The sequence below is a fragment of the Herpailurus yagouaroundi genome, unplaced genomic scaffold (assembly GCF_014898765.1).
Source record: "Herpailurus yagouaroundi ecotype Mexico unplaced genomic scaffold, PumYag 209, whole genome shotgun sequence".
Lineage (NCBI taxonomy): Eukaryota > Metazoa > Chordata > Mammalia > Carnivora > Felidae > Herpailurus > Herpailurus yagouaroundi.
Genome location: NW_024412440.1, coordinates 1,074,773 through 1,081,301, shown reverse-complemented (window position 1 = coordinate 1,081,301; position 6,529 = coordinate 1,074,773). Strand labels below are relative to the sequence as shown.

Here is a 6,529-nt window from a genome sequence, read left to right as displayed (position 1 = left end):
ATCTTTTGAATGCTCCCAAAGAGTAAGTCTACAAGAGTAATCCTAAATTATTTGGGGTCTAAGAATTTGCATGGATTAGCATTTTCATGTCACCTGAAAGGTGAGATTATTGGGTAGGAAAGTATATTGTTTACCTTTATAGAAAACCACCAACCTATGTTCCAAAGTGGCTCTCACTTTGACGTTCTTATGAACTCCACATCTTCACTAGTATCAGTTGTTTGAATGTCAGCCTGTGGAATGGTGTGGAATGGTATGATATCGTGGTTTTCATTTTCACTTTTCCAATGACAATGATTTTGAGCATTTTCATGTGTCTCTTGGCCAACTGTGTATTTTCTTTGTAACATGTAAGAGACATAGGCATTCCTTATATATTCTAGACACAAGTCTTTTATCAAACCTAAGTGTGTAGGGTTTTCTTCTCATTGCAAAAGTGTACTATCATAAGGCCTTCCCTTCTGGGATTTTTTGTTGTTGTTGTTGGTTTGGTTTGTTTGTTTTTTTTCTGTCCGAATACTTTATGAATCACCTCTAGGCCTGTGCCTAGCTAGGTGGGCTTCAGGGAGGGGCTCACCATTGACCAGCCCAGCTGGGAAAATGAGACAGCCTTGGTCTAACCCTCCAGGGTCACTGACTGTAGAATTTAAAGAGGCAGGTCTGACCTTTCCTGAGTTGGCATGGGGTATCCAGGCAGAGGCACAGGTGCGGGCCAACATCCCAAGCTTTCCATTTGTGTGCCACCCTTGCTGTGTTTGGAGAAGTATCCCTTGCTGTTGTATACGTTGGGCTTGATTGTGTCACTGCCTGACTTCCAGCCGGCAGGACAAATTTCCCCGTGTTAATTCCTGTGGTGGACAGACTTCCCCACTCTCATTCCTGTACTGGAAGACCTGGACCAGGTGCAGGAGCTTCCTCCACTGAGCTCCCCACAGGCAAATCATTGACAGTGATCTGGCGAAGGACACTGCTGCCATCAGTGATAAAGAGGCCCCTGTATGCAATGCCTTAAATCTTCCTTCAGCACACCATAATCTTGGGACAAGCTTCTGGTTACACCTGCCAGCAGAGGGATGTTGGGGGGGTGAGGCAAGCTGCCTTCTTTCCTAGGCTTGTTGATCCCCACCAGGGGAATGAACTGAGAGTCGACAGAGACCCCCAACACCTCACAGTCCAGCCTGCGTAAATCCTCAGCATGTTCACTGAAAGCAATGATCACTGTGGGTCACCCAGGGTGAAGTCCAGCAGGTAGACAAAGAGGACCAAGTATTTCCATCTGTAGTCAGAAAGCTTCATCTCCTTGAAGGAGCCATCCACCATGGCAGCCGGCTGGAAATTCAGGGCAGGCTTTCCTATGTGTTGCCAGAGGTAAGCACTGAAAGCCACATGGGCAAAAACAAGGACACACGGACTGACAGATGCACAAACATGCATTCTCAGCACCCCCTTCTCGGAATTCTTTTAATGCTATTACAGTTTCTCCTTTCTTTATAGAAATTATTTAAAATAGTTTAAATTTAAATTTAAACCTAAATTCCAAATCAATTAATATGTGTGTGTAAAGAGGATAAAATGGCTTTTTAGATAATTGAATTGGTTTTGTGTTGTATTCTATTAAAATCCACTGTGTTGAGAACTTTAAATGATATTGATATATATGTGTGTGTATATATATATATATATACACACACACATATATATATATATATATATATATATATATATATATACATATATATACACATACATACATAGGGTTATTCTCAGTTGCTTTGTTGCAATTCTGAATTTATCTCTAGACATGCTTGAACCGTAATGGTGATTCATGGCCAATAAAAGGCAACATGTACTGTTTTGTGATTAAAATAGTTCTGTAGCCAAGTTTGAAACATATCATGAGCCAGCCTGTATCTAACTTATATACATACATATATTACATATATTACATACTAATATAACACATATACATATATTACATATATATGCAATATAAATTTCAGTCTTATAGCGTCTGTTACCTTTTAGTTGTTTGAGCTAACTTTTAGTTTTAGCTTTTGCGTTAATTGAGCCAGATCATGTAGCCAAGTTTGGACTGTAAAACCAGATAGCATACAAAATACCCATTCTCTAAATCCTTCCAATAATCCAAAAAGGTGTAATTATTATACATAGCATGGTATGTTGTTATATTTTGTGTATTTGGTGAATAATTATTCGTTGAACAAGACGATTCCAAATAAGGTTGGTATGAAATTGAGAATTAGGTTATACTTGATAACGGAGTTCTAATCGGAGGAAATTATTAAATATGCCATTTTATATGTTTTTTTTCATTTTTCTCATGCTGTCTATGCTGTCTATGTTCTATTAAAACAAATGTCAAAGGTATTTTAATCCTATATATTTTACTTTCATTTTAAACATTGATTAATATCAACAAACATATTCATAATATAAACAATAGTTAAATGATAAACAGTCAATTATAATCTCTGTTGATAATTTTCTAGTAGAAATGGTTTTTTGGTTTTTGGTTTTTAGTTGTTTGTTTGTTTGTTTGTTTTCTAGAGGCAGCACGAGCAAGGGAGAGGAGTGGAGGGAGAGAGAATCTCAAGCAGGCTCCATCCTCAGTGCGAAGCCCACCCGGGAACTCAGTCCCACAATCCTGGGATCATGACCTGAGCCAAAATCAAGAGTCAACGTTTAACAGACTCAGCCACCCAGGCATCCTATTCTCCTGAAGCTATTCCAAAAACTGAAATGGAAGCAAAACTTCCAAACTCTTTCTGTGAAGCCAGAATTACCCTGATTCCAAAACCAGACAAAGACCCCACTAAAAAGGAGAACTATACAGCTTTCTCTGATGAACATGGAGGCAAAAATCCTCCACAAGAGAGTAGCCAACCAGATCCAACAATACACTAAAAAATATTATTCACCACGACCAAGTGGGATTTATACCTGGAAAGCAGGGCTGGTTTAATATCCACAAAACAACCAATGTGACTCATCACATAGTAAAAGAAAGGACAAGAACCAGATGATCCTCTCAATAGATGCAAAGAAAGCATTTGACAAAATACAGCATCCTTTCTTCATAAAAACCGTCAAGAAAGTAGAGATAGAAGGATCATACCTCGAGATCATAAAAAGCCATATATGAAAGACCCAACGCTAATATCATCCTCCATGGGGAAAAACTGACAGCTTTCCCCTTAAGGTCAGGAACAAGACAGGGATGTCCATTCTCACCACTATTATTCAACATAGTATTGGAAGTCTTAGCCACAACAATCAGACAACACAAAGATATAAAAGGCATCCAAATAAGCCAGGAGGATGTCAAACTTTCACTCTTTGCAGATAATATGATACTCTATATGGAAAACCCAAAAGATTTCACTAAAAAACTGCTAGAGCTGGTTCATGAATTCAGCAAAGTTGCAGGATATAAAATCAATGCATAGAAATCAGTTGCATTCCTATACACCAAAAATGAACCCAACAGAAAGAGAAATCAATCCCATTTACAATTGCACCAAAAACCATAAAATACCTAGGAATAAATCTAACCAAAGAGGTGAAAAATCTATACGCTGAAAACTATAGAAAGCTTATGAAAGAAATTGAAGAAGACACAAAAAAATGGAAAAAGATTCCATGCTCCTGGATAGGAAGAACAAATATTGTTAAAATGTCGATATTACGCAAAGCAGTCTACATATTCGGTGCAATCTCTATCAAAATAACACCAGAATTCTTCACAGAGCTACAACAAACAATCCTAAAGTTTGTATGGAACCAGAAAATATCCAAAGCAATCTTGAAAAAGAAAAAGCAGGAGGCATCAGAATCCCAAACCTCAAGCCATTTACAAAGCTATAACAATCAAGACAGGAGAGTAGTGGCACAAGAATAGACCCATAGATCAATGGAAGAATAGAGAACTGAGAAATGGACCCACAAAAATATGGCCAACTAATCTTTGACAAAGCAGGAAAGAATATCCAATGGAATAAAGTCCATCTCTTTAGCAAGTGGTGCTGGGAAAACCGGAGAGGGACATGCAGAACAATGAACCTGGACCACTTTCTTACACCAGACACAAAAATAAGGTCAAAATGGATGAAATACCTCAATGGAAGACAGGAAGCCATCAAAATCTTCAAGGAGAAAGCAGGCAAAAACCTGTTTGATCTTGGCCGCAGCAACTTCTTACTCAACATGTCTCTGGAGGCAAGGGAAACAAAAGCAAAAATGAATTTCTGGGACCTCATCAAAATCAAAAGCTTTTGCACAGTGAAGGAAACATTCAGCAAAACTAAAAGGCAACCGACAGAATGGGAGACAATATTTGCAAATGACATATCAGATAAAGCGTTAGTATCCAAAATCTATAAAGAATTTACCAAACTCAACACCCAAAAAACAAATAATCCAGTGAATAAATGGGCAAAAGACATGAATCGACACTTCTCCAAAGAAGACATCCAGATGGCCAATCAACACATGAAAAAATGCTCAACATCACTCAACATCAGGGAAATACAAATCAAAACCACAATGAGATACCACCCTACACCTGTTAGAAGGACTAACATTAACTCAGGCAACAACAGATGCTGGCAAGGATGCTGACAAACAGGATCTCTTTTGCATTGTTGGTGGCAACGCAAGCTGGTGCTGCCACTCTGGAAAACAGTATGGAGGTTCCTCAAAAAACTAAAAATAGAACTACCCTATGACCCAGCGATTGCACCGCTAGGTATTTATCCATGGGATACAGGTGTGCTCTTTCGAAGGGACACAGGCACCCCCATGTTTATAGCAGCACTATCAATAATAGCCAAAGTATGGAAAGAGCCCAAATGTCCATCAATGGATGAATGGATAAAGAAGATGTGGTATATTACTCGGCAATCAAAAAGAATGAAATCTTGCCATTTGCAACTACGTGGATGGACCTGGAGAGTATTATACTAAGCAAACTTAGAGAAAGACAAATACCATATGACTTCACTCATATGAGGACTTTAACACACAGAACAGATAAACATAAGGGAAGGAAAGCAAAAATGATATAAAAACAGGGAGAGGGACAAAACATAAGAGACTCTTTATATATAGAACAAACAGCGGGTTGCTGGAGGGGTTGTGGGAGAGGGGATGGGCTAAATGGGGAAGGTGCATTAAGGAATCTACTCCTAAAATCATTGTTGCACTATATGCTAACTAACTTGGGGGTCAATTAAAGATAAATAAATAAATAATTTAAAATAAAGGAAAATATAACAAACAGCCAGGAATTTATCCATGTATATGTGTAATTAAAAAAATGCTGAAGGAAACAGAAATCAAAGCATGGGAACACACGACAGACTTGTAGGCACTGAAAAATCACTCCAATTTTCTTATTTACAAATGAGGACAATCTGTTTCAGAGGAGGGAAAAAATGACATGTGAAGGCCTTCTAGAATTAGAATTCAGTTCTCTACTCTCAAATCCCTGATTGTTTGCACGTGGGGCATAATACAGCATCAGCAGCTCTGAACTGTAGCTTATCCCCTAGAGCACAATATTCATGAAGTGTTTGTCATTTCAAAAGTTATTTCACCAGTTGTTGGCTTAGGGTCTGGACTTTTAGTCAGAATCGATTCACCTGAACCACCATATCAGAACTTAAAGCCAGATTTCTATGATATTTCATCTTGTGATTACTAATTTATAGATATGGAGATTGAGGGTAAATTTTTCAGAAATATTGTTTAATGGAATATACATATTAAGAACTTGGCTAAGGTAGATAATACTCAAAACCAAGGCCATTTTAGTTGAACTCTATTTATTTTACAAGGCATCCCCTTGTCACCCCAAACCCCCAGGAAAACCCTTTGAATTAAAGAAAAATCCCATCAAGAGATATAAAATAATAAAGTAAAAGTTTCTTCATTTTACCATTGTTAATAGAAGACCGAATGTATAACATTTGCTTCCAAAATTTTAGTAAATGGAAAAAAATATGTGGGGGAAGACATAAAATTGAAACAGAAGTTAAAAATCACATTAAATATTAGCCTCGACATCCAATTTATTTTTGTATTTTTTGGCAATATAATGCATTTAGAAAACTCAGGTGCACATTGTTGTAAATAGCAATTGCTTTTTAAAGTCATCTACCTTGTAATTTCAGGATATTTTTCAGTTAAATAAAAATGACAGGAAAAAACTTCATTCTAAGAGCTGTGTAAATAAAATAAAATAAAAATAAAAAGAGTTGGTCACTTAACCAACCAAGCCATCCAGACATTCCAATTTTTCACCATTCTTTTTTGTTTTTTTGTTTTTAATTTTTTTTTTTATGTTTTTATGTACTTTTGAGAGAGAGAGAGACAGACAGACAGACAGAGCATGAGTAGGGGAGGTACAGAGAGAGGGGGAGACACAGAATCTGAAGCAGGCTCCAGGCTCCGAGCTGACAGCACAGAGCCCCATGCGGGGCTTGAACTCGTGAACCGTGAGATCGTGACC

At 37.7% G+C, this 6,529-nt stretch overlaps 1 pseudogene; it reads right to left on the bottom strand.

Annotated features, from left to right (window-relative positions):
• Positions 1-646: 646 nt before the first annotated feature.
• LOC121016167 (peroxiredoxin-2-like) lies at positions 647-1,434 on the bottom strand (annotated as a pseudogene).
• Between the last annotated feature and the right edge of the window lie 5,095 nt (positions 1,435-6,529).